The 23,348-nt window shown below is 42.6% G+C and overlaps 1 long non-coding RNA gene across 2 annotated transcripts in view; it reads left to right on the top strand.

The window, feature by feature from the left end:
- The window catches only part of LOC141981544 (uncharacterized), a 43,598-nt gene extending 39,263 nt beyond the window's left edge, over nucleotides 1–4,335 (top strand). Inside the window, exons 1-3 of one of the 2 annotated variants that reach the window (XR_012637820.1) lie at nucleotides 808–1,121; nucleotides 2,443–2,509; nucleotides 3,263–4,335. This is a non-coding gene — a long non-coding RNA (uncharacterized LOC141981544). Of the gene's footprint in view, nucleotides 1–807; nucleotides 1,122–2,442; nucleotides 2,510–3,262 lie in introns of those variants that run through there. The other variant, XR_012637821.1, reaches the window with a different exon arrangement.
- Nucleotides 4,336–23,348: the final 19,013 nt, after the last annotated feature.

Genomic DNA, 23,348 nt, shown 5'->3' with positions numbered 1-23,348 from the left:
GCCCTCCCTCGCGAGGCTGGTGATCTCGCCACGCCCGTCCGCTCCTGCAGCCACCCCCCCTCCTACCGATGCAACATGGTGTGTCACCTCAGAAAGACCCTCTCCCACGCCAACAGAGGGGCTGCCAATCCCACCACCCCCGTCCGCTCCTGCAACCATCCCTCCCCCTGCTTCGCCCCCAGTGCCTCTATTACCACTGCCTCCCTGGCCTTCCCCACCGGAGCCGGTGTGTGATCACCCTCCGCCCGTGGGGCCCCATGCTCCGGGGCCCCCCGGGGGGTCGTCTGCATCTGCTCAGGGGCTTTCGCTGGTGCAACAAATGGTTCACGCAGCGAAGACTCGCTCAGATCTTACAGCAGAGGAGCTGGCTGATCTGGTCTCAGTTTGTCCTGTGACCTGGCAGGATGATGGCCAGGGCAACCAGGTTGCAGACTGGGTCAGTTTGCCTTACTCGGTGATCAGAGAGGTAAAGAAAGCAATTCGCGAGTTCGGCCTGACTAGCACGTATGTGCGTGGTCTCATTGAAGGGCTAGGTAGTGGGTATACCCTGATCCCTGAAGATTGGAAGGCGCTGTTGCGCATGATGCTGACGCCCAGTCAGTATGTTATTTGGCTTAGTGAGTATTGGCAGATGGCGGAACGCCAAGCCCAGGTATATAGAGAGCAAGGTATCATTTATGAGCAGTTGGCAGGGGAGGGCCAGTTTGCTACTGTTCAGCTGCAGTCTCAACTCCCTCAGGCCGTCTTCCCCATTATTTCCACCTGCGCTCAGCATGCTTTCCGGAAGGTCCCGGATTCGGGCAGGCCTACTAAAAGCTTTGCCAGTATCCGTCAGGGTGCATCAGAGTCCTTTATGGATTTTACCAACAGATTGCAGGAGGCTATCCTCCGACAGGTGGATAACCCTGCGGCAGCTCAGGAGATCCTGTTAAAAATGGCGGTTGAAAATGCGAACGAGGATTGCCGCCGTGCTCTCCAGGCTGCACAAGCCTCTGGAATTCTAGAGCTGTCGGACATGCTGCGGGTGTGCCAAAACATCGGAACCCAAGCACATAAGGCTGGAGTTCTGGCTGCCGCCCTGCGAAAAACCGGGAAGGAGGGGAAGCGTTGTTACCGCTGTGGTAAGGAGGGTCACTTTCAGCGGGAGTGCCGCTCATCGACGGCGCCCGCCCGCCCCTCAAAGAAGTGCCCCAAGTGTCGGAAGGGCTATCACTGGGCTAATCAGTGTCGTAGCAGGTCGGGAAACCGCATGACGGGTCCCCCCCGAACCCAGGGCCAAACGGGGGTGTTTCCCACTCAGACAACTGTTCCTCTGCCTTACAATCCATAGATTCCATGAGGGCGGCGACTGCCGGAAGTGCAGGGCTTGATTTGATTATGCAGGAGGACGCTGATTTTCAGTTGCCAGGGGAGGTTTGCGCCATACCTACACAGGTGACGGGACCTCTCCCTGCCGGATTTGTGGGTCTGGTTCTCCCTCGCTCACACGCTGGGAAACAGGGTTTTTTTGTCATCCCAGGAGTCATCGATGCTGATTACACCGGTGTTATTAAGGTTCAGGTGTGGACCCATCTTCCGCAATCGCTCCCGCGTGGACGGTCAATTGCACAATTGATTTTAGTCCCCTATCAGGTGCCAGCCGCAGAGGATCGAGCCCGGGGCGGGAACGGCTTTGGATCGACGCTGTCTCAGTCGCCGTCTCACAATACGTCCTCTCCACTTGTTGCTCTGACAATGTCGGTCTGCCCCTCGAAACCTCAGTTAACACTTCTTTTAAATAATGTTCCTTTTACAGGGTTGGTGGACACTGGAGCTGACGTTACGGTGATTCGTGATCCGGAGTGGCCGGTCGGTTGGCCAACAGTTCCTTCTAAAGAGTTGTGGGGGATCGGGGGTAGCAAACCCGGGCGCCAAAGTTTGTCTTGGGTCACGGTCTCTAAACCAGGAGGCTGTGCCCTTGCTACAATCCGCCCTTTTGTGCTCCCTGTCCACCTCAATATTTGGGGCCATGATTTACTTACAAAGCTGAACACCACCCTCAATATTAATATATAATGGCCCAAAATCCTCCCTCACCCACCTTGCCATCCGCATTACCATTGGTATGGCAATCCTTAGAGCCCATATGGATTGACCAGTGGCCCCTCCCTCTAGAAAAGCTGAAAGCGCTTCATTCACTTGTACAACAATATTTGCATGCACAGCGCTTGGAGAGCTTTACTAGTCCTTGGAATTAGCTGTTGTTATTTTGGCCTTTCAATTTTTTGCTGATTGTCCCTTTAATTTGATCATGGACACGCATTATGTTTATCAGGTAATTGATCATTTACCCCTTGCCCTCATTACCCCTCAGGTCGATGCGGACCTCCTTCGCCTGTTTTTGTCCTTACAGTATCTCCTCACCACTCGTAATTTCCCTTATTTTGTTGCTCATATTCGCAGTCATACCCCTCTGCTTGGGCTACTCATTGAAGGCAATGCGCGCGCCGATCGTGCGTTACGTGGTCAGGTAAATTCCCTTTTTTCTGACCCCATTGAAAGCCATTCCTTTTTTCATCAGTCTGCCTCTGTCTTGGCCCGACAGTTTCATATTCCTGCTGATCATGCACTTTCCATTGTTCATTCCTGCCCCCACTGTGCCGCTGCTGCCCCTACCTTTTTTTATGCCGTTAACCCTAGAGGTACCGCAGCGAATCAGCTGTGGCAAATGGACGTCACTCACGTGCCACAATTCCACCCCTATTCGTTTTTACATGTTTTCATTGATACCTATTTGGGATTCCTTTGGGCGACCCCACAGCGTGGGGAAGCCACTCCCAAAGTTATTCACCATTTGCTAGCCTGTTTTTCTGTTATGGGTCGCCCAAGCCAGATTAAAACGGATAATGCCCCAGCTTACTGCTCCACAGCCCTCTCCACTTATTGTGCCCGATGGGACGTCCGTCTTAAACACGGGATCCCTTATAATTCCACGGGCCAAGCCATTGTTGAACGTGCCAATCGCACGCTCAAAACCTTGCTTGATAAATAATTAAAACAAGGGGAGCTGCGTCTCCGAATCTTAGGAGACATTCAGCATATCCTTTTGTTTACTTTAAATAATTTAACGCTGAACGCAGATCAGCAGACCCCCACGGATCGGCATTTTCACAAATGGAAAGACCGCGTGTCTATTACCATCAGCTGCCCGATCTGCAGTGGCTGGGCCCAGTGCCTTTAATCACTTGGGGTCGGGGATATGCTGCTGTGTTTCTTCCTGCAGGACCGTTGTGGGTTCCAGCCCGGTGTGTGCGACCGGCACTGAAACAGCATGGCGTGGCACCAGGGGCTGTCGAACCCCATACTGGAGTTTCAGCTGACCTTGGAGGAGAACGCGGTGCCTCCCGGATCGACAACGGCAAGACAGAGACGGAGGAGACGTAGCATCCCAAGCTAGGCCGTGACAAGCCAGCCCGTGACATGGGGAGCAGTAAAAGCATTGGTCGCTGTGGCTCAACGAAGACTGGCAGCAAACCAACAGCCAGAGACTCCTGAGACTTTGTTTGTGGCGATTCTCGCCCAAATTATTGCTAATTCTGTACTGATTGTACGCCTTTTGTGCCTGCTATTTCCTGGAGTGGTTGACTCCGAGCGCTTCCTCCGTTATGGGCCCGAATGACATATAACCTATGGGAAAGATTGGCTTCAATAGCAAATGTTACCCACTTTTGTTTATTTGATTTTGTAGCAGCTGAAGAATTGTTAGGTACATGCCTTATTTCAGTATGTCATCACCCTGAGGAAATTGGGAATGAGATGATGCTCGCCGCTTACTCGAACCTCTCTTCCCAGTACTCTAGTATGGCTAATTGGGGCCCGGCCAATCACACTTTACCTTTTTAAGCTTATTTTTTGCTGCTGCTGTGTACAATGTATTCCTTTTTGTTAAGGCTTTGTCGAGACCCGCCCTGGCAGGCTCCACGAGTTATGACCTTGCCTGTCCGGGAGTTAATTGGCTTGCAAATGCAAATTGATGGCTACCATGAGATGGCCGAGCACAAATAAACAAAAAAGGAGGGGATGTAGGATTCATAAAGGTTTATGCGCTTGGCAACGTTCAGGGCACACCCGGAGTGTTGTGTAGGAGTAGTGCACACACTGCTCCATCCAAGGGCATCAACCTTGGAATCTCGCCAAGATGATATGAACCATGGGAAGCCTCCCAGGACTGGGCTCAAGGCCCGAGAGCAAGGAATGCGGTAGATAGAAATTGGTAAATAAGAATGTTAAACAAAGCCAGTGTATTCCTTTTATCTGTTGGAGAATGTAATGCGCGGGGGGAGAGAGAGAGAATAAAGGGGAAGGTGGAAAGCTGACAGGAGAAGCCCGTTAGCAGAGACCAGCCTGCTTGCTTGCTAAAAGCTGTGTTCTGTCTTGTCATTGAACCGCCACAGACCTTGTGTTTAACACTTACCTTATTTTATTTAAACATTACATAACTCTACAACAGCAATCAGAATCTGGCAATGACTACAGTCTGTGTAACCCACATCCACTCGGAGTGGCACTGTTCCCCGTCTAGGGGCCACATATAGATGTTGATGATCTAGCCTTGGCTAGGAGAACTGGGTCTTTTAGCTCAGGCAGTAGAGATTCAGCTTTCAGACCCAGAGATCCCAGGTTCAAGACCACTGCTGATGACACATGCCTGGGCTACGTGTAACAAGTGGTGGCCCTATCACACATCAGTTCTTGGTCCAGTGCTGTGTTATGTCTGCAGCTCCCTGTAATCCAGAGGTCTCCCTGGAAAAATGGCAGGCAAATTTGGGCTCTGCATTCTCACCCAAATCCTTGTACAACAACAGCTGTTCCACACACACCTCATTCCCCTCACACTGCACCATGTAGAGGGCCAAGTTATGAGTGTCTTCTGTGAGAGTTGGGGGTCAGGGGCTCAAGTATCTGTGCTGGATCAGTCATAATTTAGTCCCATGGAATTTTCACATACCTTATAAAATGCCAGTTTATCACTGCATATATCCTATCTTGATCACACAATAAACAGAAACCCAAATCCTCACAAACAACAATACATCAAGGCTATACTCAGAAACCAGACTTCCATCTGGCTCAGAGCAGCAAAAGTCACCAAAGGCAGCACGAGCATTGGCTTCAATGGTATCTCTATTCATCAAATGTTTTTGCCCTCCCACATTCATACATAGTCAACTGTCAGTGTATTGCAGTTCCCTGGACTATGACAAATTATTCATAACTCCACAGAGGAAAATACTTTCTGAAAGAAATGACAATGCTCAGCATGAGCCTGATGCAACCATTTGTCCATTTTGGAACTTGAAAAATACTCAGTCATAAAGATTCTTAGTAATGCTCACAAAATGACAAAAAAGAAAAACCTCTAAAAGCAGCTGTGTTAACTAAGCACACAAGAACAACCAGCAAAATGCTCCACCAGCAGATGCATGAGGCTACAGTACCCCAGCAGGCCTTGTTCACCCAGCAGTAACCCACAGCAGCAGATGATAAAAACAGCCAAAAAAGAGAGCCACCAAAGACTCCTAAACCATTCATTAAGTGTCACATGCACGCACACTCACAATTCCCTGCCTGTGAAAATTGCTTCCCATCCAAATGCAGTGGCAAGCTCCCAAACAAACAAAAGAAAAACACAAACAGAATAAGTAGAGACTGCTGTGGCACCTGGCTTTCCTATTGGCACTCAGCCAACATATATCCCATATGAGGAATATGTAAATATACCAATCAGATAATAAGCTAATACACAACAATCTTGGTGCCCCCATACTGTGGCGTCTGGAGAAAATTCACCATGAATCTGTCCGTAATTAGCACAATTCTGTCTGGAAAATTCATCCAGTAAACTGTTTATTTTTATTCATTCCATTGTGGTAATATATTTCTAACAGAGAGATCCTTATTCCTAACAAATAGTATATATTCCAGTAGTTGAAGAGTATTTTGAATGCTTTGTTGTCAGATATCTTAATTTCATATATATATATATATATATATATATATATATATATATATATATATATATATATATGAAAAATATAGCAAATTCACCCTAAAATTACAGCATCTCTTCTTTGAATATTGAATAAATGTTCTGAGAATTTACAAGTAAATCTATTAATTAGTTTAGGTGTTCATATTAATTTAAAAATGGATCTTTTACAAATGTAGTGTCCTTTGCCAGATTTTTTGTGTCCCAAATAATCCAAATAAAAGAATAATGCAGACACTTCAGATTTTCCATATAGCTTAAGCTCACTGATACGTTGTGTGGAGGTTACATTTGAAGATTTATTTACCTTTTTAAAAGACTAAATGATAATAATTTTCCTGTTCTTCATAACTAGAAATGTCTTCTTCCCCAGAGGATGACAAACAATGTTTCTTTGAAAGAGAATGCCAAATGACTGCCATCTTTCAAAATGGCTGCCACCTCCCCTCATGGTTATCAATGGGACTGTGTCTGCATCCTAGAAGCAACAAGAACCACCATCTTCTCTCTCACTGGGAATAACTGGGTGGATATTTTGAAGGATATCATCCCATGAAGTTAATCTCTTTGAGAACAATCAGAGGTGGCAGCCATTTTGAAAAAAAGGCAATTCTTTGAAAGTTTCGTGAAGGAGCTGATTGATGCACCAGTCTCTGCAGACAGAAACTAAGTTATGAAAAGTAACAGCAAAATAACTATTAATCCTATAAATTTATTTTCAGAAGCTGCCAATTTCACTGGATTTGCTCAGAGCAGACAATAAGGTATGCAAGTATTGTCATCCCAGAAGTTAAAAAACAATGGCTTAGATCTCCAAAAAGATCATGAAATTGACCCCCAAGTCATTTAGGCTTTTAAAACAAACATGTTATTTGAGCTATCTTCTGATTTTCAACCTCCACCACCACAGCCAGAGTGTGTGTGACAACTGTTGCAAATTTGTAGTGTAAAATATGATTTTTGGTCACTTCATCCCTCAATTCATTTTGTGTCCCAGACCTCACATCATCTCTGAACCCGGTGCCACCGCCCCCATCTTTAAATCCATTAATGCTGTGTCCCCCAGGCCCTGACATTTGCTTCACCCACCCAAGCACACAGCAATTCTGCATTCCTCTTTCCTCACATCTGCCTCTTATCCCTTAGCACATCCCTGATTCTTCACCCTTTCCCCAGGCCTGGGGGAAAGGCAACTCCCAGAGGGTTCTCCTTTCCCTGGTTCCAAGATTAGTATTGCAGCATTAGATAGGAGGACTCCTCCTAAGGGTGTTGCCAACCCTTTTGATTTATAGCAACACAATGTTGGGCCCTGCTGGAACTGGTCCCAGGATGACATGAGAAGTTCCAGCCCTCACATGACTTTTAGATGGCCCACAGGAAAACACCTTTGATGGGCTGTCTTCCCCACTTCCCCACCCCTGTGGAAGAACAGCCAATCACAATTGCAGTAGGAGCCAGATGAAGCTCTCTTCCCCTCCCTTCAGGAACCCAGAGAAGTTTTGAAGTGAGGGCAGGGGCAAAAGAGGTAACACCATTTTCATAAGAGGGCAGGAGGGAGCAGAGAAAAGCCAACCGCCTTTGCTTCCTCACCTCCTGTGAAAAATTGTTTACCTCTTCTCTCCTCCCCTCTCCTCCTAAGAACCCTTCTCAACTGGCCAGTATGCTTTGAGGTACTCCAGAGTGCCATGAAGCAGCCAAAGCATATTGGTAAATCTGACCATAAAAGTTAAATGTCTAAAAAAAAAAAGATTTAAGGTTGATATTTCTTATCTTCAAATATTACTGGTACCATTCTCTGAGTTTCTTGTTTAGTGCTCATGTATGACTTTTTAAATTACAAACAGTTTAAAATTCTCAAACAAAAAACTATGCTAAAATGGGAATGGAGCTGAAAATATATATCAGTTATTATTGGCAAAATACATCACAGGGATGTTGTAAAAATCCCAGAATGAAGCATTATAGATGCAGTAAATTCAAAAGTTAAAATTAAACTTAAAATAAATTCACACATATTCATACACAGTTCAGACCACCCAAGCAACCTTAAACTCTGCTGTATAGTGACATAATGGGAGGCATAGGAGGAGAAAAAAATCTAATGTGTCTTTAAAAATCTGTTTAATCTAATGTGGGAACACAAACACTAAAACTACAGAATCATATGTTTATTGCATGGTGGATGTCTAGTTACTAGGTTGGTATCTTAAGAGGAGTTAATGTGGTAAAGTAGGTTATGGAAAGCTGGCATGCCCTAAATTGCAGTGCATGTTCCATGGATTATGGCAGGGGTAATCAATTATTTTTGTCAAGGTCCAAATTTCTTGGTCAAGATATAGTCAAGATCGAGACTTCAGAGACAATAATAAAAAAATAACTATAATGATAATAGTAAGTAAATAAAAAAGATTTTGGGTCCACTCAAAAGGGTCTGATGGTTTGGATTTGGCCTGCAGTCCACCTATTGACTACTCAGGGCTTATGGTAACTTTGGTAATCCTAAAATGCATGCCTATGGATAGAAGAGTAAAAGGTATGTAATGTTATATGGCTTAACTTGTTGTTTCCTTGCTTTTGTCATTTTGCATCAGGTATACTATATTAACTCTTTCTAAATGAAGTTTTTTTGTATTTTAATTTCCAAGTAGTGGTGGGTTGTTGTTTTTTGTTTGTTTGTTTGTTTTTCAAGAGGGCTTCCGTAGAAATTGTGTCATTACAGAAGTGTGCCATGGTGAAACTTTATCTAATAGATATTATGTGCATTACCTGTTGGTACCTACACTTTCAGTTATGACAAATAATGACTAAAAATGACCCTAAATCCTACTGTTTTTTTTTTAAAGATCTGTGGCACCAAATATACTAAAAAAAAAAATCTTTCTGCCATTTTTTGTATAACTAGTCAATGTTTTTCAGAAGATATCAATTGATAAAAAGTTGAAGAAAATTACACAACTGCACACATACTACAGAGCATAGGGCCAGATTTTCAAAGTTATTTAAGCACCTAAAGATGCAGATAGATGCTTAGTGGGATTTTCCAAAGCACCGTAGCTTCCATTAGGAGTTAGATACCCATCTTCATCTTTAGCTGCCCAAACACCTTTATAAATTTTGCCTATAGTTCTTACTACCATGAGTTAAATCCCACTGGCTTCAGTGGGATTACTCACAGCAGTAGACATTACACTCATCATGTGCATTTGCAGGATCAGGCCACATACTAGTCAGTTCTCCTTTGCATTCCTTTCAACCATTTCCCATTTGAGGGAAGATTCTTAGAATCTTAAATTAACAATATACCATGTCCCATAGGCTGGAGGGTACAATTTGTCTCAGAGCAGACTTATTTAAGTAACTACAGCACCTACAGGCTCCTACCCCACCAAGACTTGAGCCCCATCTTTAGGGTCAGGTAGGGTGACTAGATGTCCCGATTTTATAGAGACAGTCCTGACATTCGGAACTTTGTCATATATAGGCACCCATTCCCTCCCCCCCCCCCGTTCCTGATTTTTTACACCTGCTCTCTGGTCACCCTAGGCTCAGTACAAACATACAGTAAGAGTCATGAGACATGAGACATTTTCAAGTTAAACAGACAAGACAGACAAAGGATGGAGAAAGGCAGCATTATCTCCATTTTACAGGTGAGGAACTGAGATAGAGAGATTAAGTGACCTTCCCAAGATTACACAGTAAATCTGTGGCAAAGCTATGAATTGAAACTGGATCCCCTTGAATTCCAATCAATACCTTAACCATTAAAGCAATCTTCCTCTCTACAGGAATATGTTTTACTGTTGTTTATGCAACAGAAATTAGTACCTAAGGCCACTGTTTTAATATATACATTAATAAAACATGAACCATACCTTATCTGAACCAGTATAAATGTTTTCACTATTGATTTCTTTTATCACCCCCACTCCATTACACAATGATTAGCATTCATTAATTTTAATAAAAGGAAATATAATCATACCAAATGCATAATATTAACTCAAATGGGAAGAAAAGGTATAGAAACAAACTGTATGTAACTAGTAAGTTATTCATAGATTCTCTTGGGCACAGAATAGTTGTTTTAATTAAGAACTATGAAATACATTATATTGTTCTGTAATTTCAGTACATACTGGCTGGTGATAAGTATAAATATTCATTTGTCAAACATTACTACATTACATTACATTACAATATGATAGAAGTTTTTAATTAGGTAAAAGTTGTTATAAAAAAGGACAGTGATCAATTCGTCTCTATATACTCCAAAGGTCTGACAAGAAGTAAATCATCTTATTTTTCAGCAAGATAAATTTACATTAGAAATTAGGAAACACTTTCTAATTATATGAAAAGGGGTCTGGAGTAGGAGACCTCTTGGTGTTCCTTCAACCCTACATTTCTATGATTCCATGATTTGACAGTGGCTTTGGCTGCTAGAATTTGGGTTTTATTGGACTCCTTTTAACTGTGCACATTGGAACCTGCAAAGGGTTAGGGCTCATGAGACCTGCTAGATGGTAGGGCCCATAGAACCTTAGCCACTGAAGCACCTACAGCACTTGCCTAGGACTGGGTCAGCTAGTATGCTACTGGGAACTGATGTGCAACAAAAAAGCGCTCTAGAGACACCATGAGGAGGCAAACAATTTGTGGTCTTGTTCATCCTCTGTCCACTGGAGAGACACCATGAGAGGTGATGATGACAAATGACCTGTATAGGAAGTCCTTGCACTGAACTTTGCAGAGAAGTGGAGAGTAATGTTTGTGGACATGTTCAGGCAGGAGGCCCGGGGTTGGGAAGACTCTGCCCCAGCGCCAATCCAGATGCAACTTCAAGACAGACAGCACTGACCTCAGTAGTCTTAGGAGGTTATCGAAGAGAAATAAAAGCTCCCATCCTCACACCTATTATTTTATTGTTATATTACCATAGTACCTAGGAGCCGTAGTCATAGACCGGCATCCCATTATGCTAGGCACTGTATGTACACATACACATACACACACACATACACCCCCCAAAAGCCAGTCCCTGCCCTAAAGAGCTTACCACATATTACCCAATATGACATATGTGTTCTGTCCTCACAGCCCCTTTTTCATTTTTCAAATAATTGTTTTCCAATACATTTCCATCATCATATTTGGAGTCCGTACATCAACTTGTGGGCAATCCCAATATTTGCTTACATTACAAGGCTGACCAGATGTGTGGCAGGGACAGGAAAAGTTAAGTGGCCCTGTTCCCACATAGAGTCACTTGCTCCAGGAGTTCTACATGCTTTTGATCTACTTCCGTATTTGTTTGGAACAGCAACTCTTCCATTCCTGATGTTCCACTATTTAATTCACTCTACTCCCAACATTCATTTCCTTCTGAACTGCCTCTGGAGAAATAAATCAAGTATTTTGGTGTCCTGATAGAACCAAGGTTCCTTCCTGGTTTGGTGCTACTATACTTTGGTGATTTCATTGGGATTCATGGATTTAAGTATAGCAACTCTATTCAGATGATGCACAGATTACTCTTTTCTGGTTTGTGTCTTGCTTGCCTGGGAACGAGGGGAGGGAATCTCTCATATTAAATACGGATAAAACAAGGATTGTTTTCTTCCCCTTGATTATTACTTCTTATAAATGCTCTTAGCAATTTTAAATTAGCGGCTGGTTCATATTTTGCAATTTAGGAGTTTGGGGGTGCTTTTCCTGAGTTCTATCCTTTGAGCCTTCTATTAAATCAGAGCTTAAATCCCGTCAGATTCAGTTGCTTAACATTTCTTAAACATGGGATTTTCTGATTAACTCTGCTGCTAAGAATGTCATTCATTTGATGATAAATTCTCATTTATGCAATTGTTATACAATTCTTGCCAGGTATTGGCAAAGCAGCCCATTCCACAGGGCTGGATCTGACAGACTGCAAATCCTGTCATGGCAGGGGGTCTAACAGAGAGGCACAGTTATGCTCACGTTTGCTCATGTTGAAACCTGCAGACCTTGTAAGGAATGAGTGCATGAGATGTGCTTGATGCTGCCTTGCAGAAAATAAATACATCTTAACACTTGATTATCCCAGCCCAGGCAGTCAACCAAGACTTTTTTTTTTTTACTACTTAGTGGCTTGTATCTAACCACCCCCCATTTACTTCCCTTCCAGTCCAGCGGAGCAGGGATCCTCAGCTGGTGTAACTTGTGGCATTCTGGAAAGTTACATCAGCTGTATAGCTGTCCCTTGAAGTCTTGGAGGAGGAGAACAAGGAGTCTTGTGGCACCTTAAAGACTAACAGATTTATTTGGGCATAAGCTTTCGTGGTAAAAAAACACTTCTTCAGATGCATGGAGTGAAAATTACAGATACAGACACAAATATACTGACACATGAAGAGAAGGGAGTTACCTCACAAGTGGAGAACTAGTGTTGACAGGGCCAATTCAATCAGGATGGATGTCGTCTATTCCCAATAATTGATGAGGAGGTGTCAATTCCTGGAGAGGCAAACCTGCTTTTGTAGTGAGCCAGCCACTTCCAGTCCCTATTCAAGCCCAAATTAATGGTGTCAAATTTGCAAATGAATGTTAGTTCTGCAGTTTCTCTTTGAAGTCTGTTTCTGACGTTTTTTTGTTCAAGTATGGCTACTTTTAAATCTGTTATATAATTTTCAGGAAGATTGAAGTGTTCTCCTACTGACTTTTGTATGTTATCATTCCTGAGGTCTGATTTGTGTCCATTTTTATGGCTGACTTAGAACAACGCTTCCTCAGCTCTCGTCCCCTAGCACCCTTCCTTTACTTGCACTACACTGATGACAACTTCATCATATGGACACACGGGAAGGAGGCCCTTAAAGAATTCCACCTAGATTTCAACAATTTCCACCCCACTATCAACCTCAGCCTGGACCAATCCACACAAGAGATCCACTTCCTAGACACTACAGTGCAAATAAGTGATGGTCACATAACACCACCCTATACCGGAAACCTACTGACAGCTATACTTACCTACATGCCTCCAGCTTCCATCCAGGACACATCACATGATCCATTGTCTACAGCCAAGCCCTAAGATACAACCAAATTTGCTCCAATCCCTCAAACAGAGACAAACACCTACAAGATCTTTATCAAGCATTCTTAAAACTACAATACCCACCTGGGGAAGTGAAGAAACAGATGGACAGAGTGAGACGGGTATCCAGAAGTCACCTACTACAGGACAGGCCCAACAAAGAAAATAACAGAACACCACTGGCCATCACGTACAGCCCCCAGCTAAAAGCTTTCCAGCACATCATCAGTGATCTACAACCCATCCTGGAAAACAATCCCTCACTCTCACAGACCTTGGGAGGCAGGCCAGTCCTTGCTTACAGACAGCCCCTCAACCTGAAGCAAATACTCACCATCAACTATACACCACACCACAGAAACACTAACCCAGGAACCCAACCCTGTAGCAAACCTCGTTGCCTACTCAGTCCCTATATCTACTCTAGCAACACCATCAGAGGACCCAACCACATCAGCCACACCATCAGAGGCTCGTTCACCTGCACGTCTAATAATGTGATATATGCCATCATGTGCCAGCAATGACCCTCTGCTGTGTACATTGGCTAAACCAGACAGTCTCTATGTAAAAGAATAAATGGACACATCGGACATCAGGAATGGTAACATACAAAAGCCAGTAGGAGAATACTTCAATCCTCCTGGGCATTGTATAACAGATTTAAAAGTAGCCATACCTGAACAAAAAAACTTCAGAAACAAACTTCAAAGAGAAACTGCAGAACTAACATTCATTTGCAAATTTAACACCATTAATTTGGGCTTGAATAGGGACTGGGACTGGCTGGCTCACTACAAAAACAGCTTTGCCTCTCCTGGAATTGACACCTCCTCATCAATTATTGGGAGTGGACTACATCCACCCTGATTGAATTGGCCCTGTCAACACTGGTTCTCCACGTGTGAGCTAACTCCCTTCTCTTCATGTGTCAGTATATTTATGTCTGTATCTGTAATTTTCACTCCATGCATCTAAAGAAGTGTTTTTTTTACCCTCGAAAGCTTATGCCCAAATATATCTGTTAGTCTTTAAGGTGTCACCAGACTCCTTGTTGTTTTTGTGGATACAGACTAACACAGCTACCCCCTGATACTTGGAGGAGGATGTTTAGGTTTACTTCATCTCTTCTCCTCCTTTCTGATCCCCTGTCTATAAGTTGCCCCAGGGCCTAACAACAGATGAAGCAGGATGCTACCCACTCACTGCAGCTGAACTTTATTCCAGGGCTCCTTGAACATTGCAATCTGGTCTCAGAATGCTCTCCTTTCTCCTGGAGTGGGAACCACAGTGAAGCCATTCTTCAGCCACTCCCCAGCTGCTGACCACTTGGATGCTGGTAAGTTTTTCTGTCTCCAGGTCCTTCCTTCCTCCATCCCCAATATCCTGTCTTTGCAACCCTCCCTTACTCCACTATAGATGGTGATTTTTTTAATTCCTTCAGTGTCCTCAATTAATAAGTCTCCAGCAGTTCAGGAAGTATGAATCAGCCCCACCATTCAGAATTGAATTGTCCAAGTTACTTACTACAGACCTCATTAAAGTCACATTACCCCTTTTTCTGTGTGTTCTGAAAAGTCATTTGTAAAAAAAAGCTTTGTATCTTCCTCCTAAATTAATTCCATATCAAACATGCTAAGTTTACAAGCAGAAAGATATTTCTCCCCCTACCCATACTGCTAGCTCTGCAAATTCAACCTAAGATCTGAGAGCCAAGTTGGGTCATACAACACTGCTAGCAAAAAAAAAAAAATTAGCTAGGTCTTGATCTCACAAAGTGACATCCAGAGATGGACATGTGAGCTTACATCGATCTTAGAGATTTGCACAGGTGTAGGAGGCTTACTACGTACCATCTTGCGGGACTGGGGTCTTATTTAAGTGTCTAAACAGGGAGTTTGAAGACCAACTTTAGTCACCTAGTTTTGAAAATCTTGACATAATGGCCTCACTCACTGGTTCTAAACTGATGTAACTGCATTAAATTCAGTGGAGTTATTCCTGACATATATGACTGACAGGAGAGGCAGTATGGTCTAGTGGCTAAAATACTCTCCTGAGGCTCAGTTGACATCAGTTTTATTCCTGGTTCTACAACTAGCCTGTTGGAGGACCTTGGGCAAGTACCTTCACCTTTTGGTTCCTCAGTTTCATCTTCTGTAAAATGGGTTATTTGTATTTGTAAATTGCTTTGAGATCCACTGATGAAGAGTGCCATATAAAACATATAAAAGTTATTTAATATTATTATGAACCTGTACAAGAACTTCCAATATATTAGCTGAACTATCTGTATTAGAGAGATGAGGCACACTGCATACTCATCTCTATTTCTATCTCTGATGAGATCAAGAACTCAACGATACTATTCCCCTAATAACTTTATTTAACCTATTTTCTGTAATCACTTTGTTTAAACATTTATATTGTACTTCAGTATCCACTTATTCTTATTTTTTATAATATTGAATTTACAGTTTTTTATAGTTCTTGCATATTTTCAATTTACTTTTATTCAAATTTTTTTGTATTTTTTTTTTTGGTAAAGCACATTGCAATTTATGAAACGTCCTACATACAGTAAATTAAGAAAAAATAAATCAATATTTTCCTCAATGGGGTATTAAAAGCATAAATCATTTTCGAAATGCAATAGTGGAAGAGACACTTTACAAAAAATAGTTAACATTATTTTTCTTAATAATTTACACTTAAAGAAATATTTCAAATGAAACAAAGATTTACCATATATACATCTGAAGTACATCTAGATTTGCTCATGTATTTTCCAAACAGAGATCAATAAGCTCTGTTCCATAATATGCTAGGGATCAGTGTAATTCATCTGTAGAGTTTTAAACCTTGAGGTTACCAGTAAGCCCATAAGAATTGGCCTGCTCCCAATAGGATGTGTATAGACAGGTGAACCAAGAATGGTTCTTGATATGGACCAAATGACTTGCCTACTCAGGAAACAGCAAAATGTTGGAGTTCGAACATGGAGAAAAAAGGGATAGTGATCCTAACTGTTGGCATTTTTCAGTGATTCGAGGATATAGGAGTGCTGTTCAAACACGAACTGAATTTATAGTATGCTATAGGGGCCTATGTCTTAACCCACTGTTGTCAATAAAAAGATTCCCATTGCCTTCAGTGGGCTTTATCATCAGGCCGTAGATTTCCTGAGGGTTGTTGCCAATTCTTTCAAACCTACCAGTGGATGTGGGAACAGTCTGAAGGAACATTGACTTTAATCTTGAATCTTCTAGGAGCTGCCAGATTGCTAGTAGTGAGTTGCTGGATAAAGAAAACTCCCACCCTCTACAACAGATTGGTTTTGATTAAGATCTCGGAAGTAGAGGATGAGTTATTTTTCTGTAAACACTGTGTACATAACAAAACAAACAAAAGCGGTATCTAGACATATGGTTACTGTCTACTGAGTAGTCATACACAGTACACTCAACTGCAGCAAACCCCACGCTTGAAAATTCTGGTTGAATATGGGCTTACACAGAAAGATAAAGCAATGATATGCAATAGAAGATTCACTAAACTGTATGGACCTGACTCATAGAAGTAGGGGCTTTCCCTGAAGAAGAAACAAAACAGAACTTTAGAACTCTGAAATGAGTAAAACATAGAGAGACTAATTAACATTTACAGTTAAAACGTAAAGTCCTGTTCTCAGGAAAACCTAAATATTATATAACTCTGGTTAAGTCTGATTGCAGTAATTATATAGAAAGCAATTATAATATTGACCTGCTGCTCCTGTAGACTACTTTCCCCATCTATTCAGTATCCTCATTATAGTTACTAGATCTGGGTGTAAAACATGGTGCATGAACATTCATTTCAATTCCAAATGGGTTTTCAGTGGTCCATGTTTCTGTCTTTGTGAGGGATGCATTAAAATAGTATGTATACATGCATATATATCCTTCAGGTGTAAAAATAAAACTTTGCACTTGTACACAGCCTTTCTTCTGAGGATGACAAAATCCTTTACAAAAATAAATTAAGTATCATAATCCTCACAAGAGGTACATAATTATTATATACACTCTGTAGTAGAGTACATAGAGATACAGTAAGATTGCATGATTTGCCCAAGTTCAAACAATAAATCATTTGTGGACCAAGCACTAGAATCCTACAATGTTTACTCCTTGGAAGAAATTCTGGCCTCAGTGAAGTTAATGGTAAAATTTTTGATATCAATTGGGTCAGGATTTCACGTGCAAGCGGGGGAATAGTCCCGCTACTGTGGGGAACTTTCCTGGCTTCTGCACTACCCCAGTGAAGTGGGCTAGCAAAAGGATCTGAGTCCTCACTCCCACTTCCTTTACCCAGTGGCCTCCCTGCCCTTGAGGACTCCGCTTCCACTCTCCTGTCTGGCAGAGTCCTCATAACCGCAACAAGGCTGGGCCCAGGATTCCTGGGGGGCTCGACCCCCAACCCTGCTGTGGTCACCTAGGACAGGGGCTAGGGTGTCCCCACTCAGGGGTACTCTCTCTGCACTGGGCACTTCTCTGACCCACGGACCATTACATACAATTTAAAGCAAATGCAAGTTATCTAATCAACAATTAATTTTAAAAAGAGTAAGGAAAAATGGGAAAGGTTAAAGGAAACACATCAACCCGCTCTGTGGCGGGGAACATCACAAACAGGGTCTCTGGAATGTCAGGGCAGTTCACAGTCTGTTCCTCGTAAGTCCCAGGCCTTCTTCTCAGGCCCTGGCTGTGCTGCAGGGATGCTGTGGATTGGACACTTGCTCTGGTGGTGGCCACACGCTCTCAGGCTCTAAGTGGTAGGACCCTTCTTCCCTGTCGGGGTTACAATCCAAGCCTGGCCTGCAGAGCCTCTTGGCTGAAGCGTCTCCCTGTGCTGGGCCTGCTGCTCAGGTTCCCCCTCGCTCTCCCCAGCTGCTCACCGCACCCAGCTCCAGACTGCTCCAGCCCCAGCTCCACCACTCTGTCTCAGCACTGCTGCTGCTGCTGCTCTGCCTCCAGCTCCCTGGTCTGCTTCTCTGGCCCCTCTGGCTCTGGTTGCTGCAGCTCTGCTCCCAGGGCAAGTCTGCTCTCTCTGGGCTGTGCCTCTGGCTTTGGGGCTGCAGCTCTCCTCCCAGGACAGGGTCTGCTCTCTCTGGGCTGCTTTTCTGGTCCCTCTGAATCTGGCACAGCTCTGCTCCCCAGCTCAGCTCAGGCCCCTGCTTTCTCCTTAGCTCAGCCCCACTGTCTGACCCAGGCATATCCAGCTCACATGGAGGACGGGACCTCCCTGGCCTCCTGACTCCCTGATTAGCCTGCCCGCCTTGTCATTCAGGCTGACCTAGAGCATTGGCCTCTCCCCATTGTACCTGGGGGCTGTCAGTCTCAGGGTCCTGATTCCCCATCGACCCTTCCCCCTTTTTAGTACTGGGAGCTAGCCAACTAAAGCACCCCCACTGAATGTTAGTAAGGGGGCAACAGTCCCCTTACACACAGACAGTTGTTTGCTCTTACCACTAGGTTGTATTCCTTCCAAGAGCTTTATCCATAGTTGGATCTAAATCTGAGAAAAAACAAGAGGAAAGGTCAATTTTAAAGTATGGTCATACAGCTATCCTTCACAAGGAAATGAATGTTACAAAAACTAGGCTTACGAAGCAAGAAGACTTTACTGAAACCTGCTGGATTCTAGAACTGGTCAAAATTTCAGACATTTTGATTTTTCACTTGGAATGAGGATTAAAAGCAGACAACCTGAATTTAACTCCTATGCCTGTCTAAAATGATCCCTGAATAAAAACAGCTAATGTTTCCAGGACTGAAGAATCATGCACATCCCAGACTAAATAAAAACAATTAATTGACTAAAGAGTGTGAACCTGAGCTCTCTTATTCTGCACAATATCTGCTACATTGATGCTGTGATATTCTAAATTGGAAATCTGAATGATGATGTTAAGTTTTGAACTCATAGTGTAGATCACATGATATGTTTGGTCTTGCATGATTGAATCAATATAACTCTTAGAATCAGGTTTATGAATAGTGCTGGTCATGAATGTTTCCACAAAACCAACTTTCATCAAGAAATGCCAATTCATTGAAACTGAAACTTTTTTGTGAATGCCTGATTGAGACCAAGGATTTAAACCTGGATCTTTCACATCCCAGATGAGTGCTCTATAGACTAACCCAGGGGTCGGCAACCTTTGGAACCCAGTCTGTCAGGGTAAAGCCACTGGCAGGCCGGGATGGTTTGTTTATCTGGAGCGTCCACAGGCAGAGAGCCCTGCAGCTCCCCTTGGCCGTGGCGCAGGCCAAGGGACGTGCTAGCCACTGCTTCCCACAGCTCCCATTTGCCAGGAATGGCAAACAGTGGCCAGTGGGAGCTGCGGAGCTCCATGCCTGCAGATGCTCCAGATAAATAAATCAGCCCGGCCTGCCAGCAGCTTTACCCTGACGGCCAGGTGCCAAAGTTTGCCGACACCTGGATTAAGCTATTGGCTGTTCTGCGTTGGCTCTCACTCCGTTTCTTCCGTTGGAGCTGTTCTTCTTTGTATAAATAATTAAATATTCATTGGGACAGAGTGAGAGAGTGACTCAAAAATCAAATAGTTAAGTCCCTCACCTGGGATTTGGCAGGTCCAGGTACAAGTTTCTACTTTAACAAATATTAAATTCAGTGAGACCCACCCCGGAAGAGCCAACAGCCTGTTTTTTAAAGGGACTCTCTTTAGCAGAGCTGCACAAAATTCTGAAGTTTCACTTTGCAGTTTCTTGGGAAACTTTTCTGTGGTTTCACTTCATACGTGTCACACCTCATGAGTTTTGCATTATATATGGGGTTATAGTTTATCAAACACGTTGAAAGCAAAATTTGTTCTTGGACAATTCATTCCTCTGAAGTTAAAAGGATGAATTTGATCCTGAAAGTATAAAACACTTTATGAATGGTAAGGAGTTTGTAAGGTAACAAAAGTGATTATGTGTGTGTAGGTTGATCAGCTGTACTGTATTTTTTAATAAATATTCCAAATTTGACTTCAATAGGACTACTCACATGCTTAAATGCTCTGCTTGGTCAGTACCAGAATCCTCAGCACTTTGTAGGATCGAGCCCTTGGTGCATAACAGTAAGCAGTGGAAGAAAAATAAATAAAACTAAACACTCCAGAGAGAGGCAGAAAGCACATGACTACTCACCGTAGTTGAACAAGGAGAAACTTTACTGCAAGTAAAAAGGTGAAGAAAAAATCAAACAAAGATATGATGTCAGCAATGTGTCAATTGACATGATTCCAGAAGATGTCCAGCATTCAGGAAAAAAATGAAGAAATTGTAATAGGCCTAGCCACTTGGCAAAAACATGAGGACAAAGCAGGAAAATGCATGATTAAAGTCAGAACATGAGGATTCCTCTAGCAAAGGAGCTGCAACTTCAAAATGACTGACCAATAAATATTAGGGCTGTCAATAAAAATAATAATCACTATTAAACAGTTTGGACATAGCTGAAGAAAACAAACTTCCTCCTTCTCACATCACTGCCACAATATCTATATGTAACCACATTGTTTACCTGGCCCTTATTGTCGTAATATTAGAGAACCCCACAAACAAATGAATTTTTCTTTACAACAGCCCTCTGAGTAGTGGATAATTGTTATCTGTTATTATATATATGTGTGTGCACACACACATAACTGAAATTCAGAGAGGTTATGTGACTTACCTAGTCTGTGGCAGAGCTAGGAGTTGAACTCATCTCTCCTGATTTCCAGTCCAGTTCGTTAGCTATAAAATCAACCTTTCTGGTTCCTCCCACAAAGCAAAGCCACATTTTACAACCCTACCTTGTAGGACATGAAAGGGAGACACAATAACATAAGTCGAGTGCTATTTCATCACCTTACAATGTTGCATTATTACACTTTGTACTGATATGACACCATTGACACAATATGATGTCAACATTGCAACACACAAGTTTTTATAACAATGATGTACAGGTACATGTATGTTTTGCTGGACAAACGTAAAAATATGGTGCCTATTTGTGAATGTTAATATTATAATTAAGGCTGGTCAAAAAATTACCATTGAAACTATTTTTGACAGAAAATCGGGTTTTGATTAAACATGTATCTTTGTGAAAAATGGCTGCTTTCTGTGGAAATATTTTTTCATTGCTGCTCCCCCCCCACGAAATATTTTGATTTGGATATGCGACCACTGTGCCTCATAAGAACTGTAGTTCAGTTTCCCCCTAGGGGCCATCCTCTCCCATGATGCACCATTTTTTTCTCATGAAGAGAAGAGACTGTAGTGTATTGTGGGATATGTATTCGGAATAGGGAGTCTACTGTATAGAAGAGAAAGGGAGCATAAGTCAGCAAACCTACAACTCTCATGAGGCTCCACAGTCATTTTCATTTTTTCAAATCTAAATATTTTGGGATAGGGCCAAATTAGGTCAGGTGTTTGTTTTTTTCCCCCACTGGGAAGTTAAGTTATAACTAGACCTCTTTGGAACCCCTCCCTCCTCCCACTGCAAAAAAATAACTTCCACGTCAGAAAATCTGACCCAGGCCCAAAATATTTAGACCATTCAAAGTTATTAAATAAATGGTGTTAAAAGCATTATTCAATGATTGCATACTCCCTATTTTTTAATTTTTACTTCAGTTTTACACGCACACTATTTTCCCCTTCATCTGCACAACAACAGTTCCTTCCTGCCCGGAGCTCACTTTAGTTATCTCTGAAACGTAGCCATGTGGTGTGGGGTTCAGTGAAGCAGATGTGCACAGCACCCCCACACAGCAGTAAAGATGCAGTGATCCTTCCTAACACCAGCATTTGGGAAGTAACTTGTCAAACAACCCTAGGGAAGTAGGAAAAATCAATGCACAGCTGAAAGTGCCCATTCTGGACCATAACCCTACCATCACTACACTGATGTACTAATGACTAGCTGCCAAGACATCTGATGTGTGCTAATAAAGGTGTTCATTTAATTTAATTTTTGCAATACGTAATTGCCACAGTTTCCTCCAATACTGGTAAGTACAGTAAAATAAGGGACAATCTTGTCATTCTGTCTAGAATGGCTCACGATCGTGAGTGCCAGCCTCAAGGCAAAGTGGTTGTGTGTTCTATACTTAGATTTCACCAACCAAGTATCAAGTGAGAACTCCTCAAATACTGCAACAACCTTAACATGGACTCACAGACAATACCCTTGGGTACTCTATCTTGCCACTGAGGTAAGCTTGCCTTTGTGATCGATGGCCTCTTTCACCAAAAATAACCACAATATTCAGGTTACTCCCAGTCCCAAAGGACCAATCACTTAACTCAGGTCAATTGCACCTCAGATCTCAAACCAAAGACAAAGCTTGTCACCAATCCAATAATAAAATAATGAAAGATTTATTAGGAAAAAGAAATGAGAGTTATTTATGAGGTTAAAACAGATAAACACACTCACAAATGAGTTACAGTCTTAGGTTCCAAAAGGTAACAGAAACTGCTGCAAGCTTTCTATGTCCTCTAGAGCTATCCTAAGCCAAGCAGCTTGGGGATCCCTTGCTTATGCTTAGAAATATTGGCCTCTCTAAATCCCAAGCAGCACAGTGATACAGATCCTTCTGGTCAGGGATTTTTATTCTCTTCCTCCACAACTCAAACTGACAAAACAAGCGTGGCACCTGCCTTCTCTTCATAGATGTGTGCTGTGGGTTAAGAAGACAACCAACAAAGTTTTTGTCCTCTGATGTTTCACAATGGCTCATTTGGTTTCAGTGGGCCTTTTTGTGTGCAGGACCAGCACTTTACATTAATTAATGCTTCTTTCTTGTTTGGTGAGTTACACAAATTACAGAGGTTTACAATGAAAACACTCAATATAGCTATACCATGGGCTACAGTTGTTACAAGTGAGAGCACTATGTGCAGCATCATACAAGCATTTTCACATGTCTAAACAGTAAACATATTATTATCAATTTAACATCTATCTTAACCATGCCAACACACAGATTGGCTTCCCACTATGCATTTGTCAGTGTTCACATAATCTATTTTCTTTAGCACCTGGTCTGTCATCATCACAATCATATCTCAGCAATGGAGCAATTGGTACATTTCACTGTGTGGAAATATAAATATTTTACTACTGATGAGATCCACTTACTCTTCCATTAGAGTGGAGAATCTGTCCTGTATAGTACACAGCAGGGTTTTG

Source organism: Natator depressus, chromosome 2 (genome assembly GCF_965152275.1).
Source record: "Natator depressus isolate rNatDep1 chromosome 2, rNatDep2.hap1, whole genome shotgun sequence".
In the NCBI taxonomy this organism is placed as follows: domain Eukaryota; kingdom Metazoa; phylum Chordata; order Testudines; family Cheloniidae; genus Natator; species Natator depressus.
The sequence above is the reverse complement of the archived record's forward strand: the minus strand, read 5'-3'. Positions and strand labels throughout refer to the sequence as shown.